The sequence below is a fragment of the Lupinus angustifolius genome, chromosome LG09 (assembly GCF_001865875.1).
Source record: "Lupinus angustifolius cultivar Tanjil chromosome LG09, LupAngTanjil_v1.0, whole genome shotgun sequence".
Taxonomy (NCBI): Eukaryota; Viridiplantae; Streptophyta; class Magnoliopsida; order Fabales; family Fabaceae; genus Lupinus; species Lupinus angustifolius.
In genome coordinates this window covers 11,031,840-11,032,207 of record NC_032017.1, presented here as the reverse complement: position 1 = coordinate 11,032,207, position 368 = coordinate 11,031,840, and the positions used below count along the sequence as shown (strand labels likewise).

The window sequence follows — 368 nt, the reverse complement described above, 5'->3', positions numbered from 1 at the left end:
AGAACAGTTGGAGAGTCTGCATTGATTATAGGAGGTTGTCCTGCTAGAACATTTTCTATGGAGTTTGGTGATATTGTGGTCCAGTTTAATATTTTTGATGTTATGAAGCATCCATCTGAGGACCATTCTGTATTTCATATTGATTTACTTATTGAGTTAACTAATGAGCATATCTGTGATTTCCTTAATGATTTTGATTCTATGTCATTGATATACTCATACACTTGTCATACATGCACTGATTCTAAAATCTGTAATTCTTGTATTGATGAGTTTCTGCATATTTCTATTGATCCAAATGTTGTAGAATCAGATTGCACTAACCCAATTGCTGCAGACATCATACAGCAATTTGATTTACTTGTCTA

The 368-nt window shown here is 32.9% G+C and overlaps 1 pseudogene; it reads left to right on the top strand.

The window, feature by feature from the left end:
• Positions 1–368, top strand: part of LOC109356253 — a 20,597-nt pseudogene that overhangs the window by 2,228 nt on the left and 18,001 nt on the right.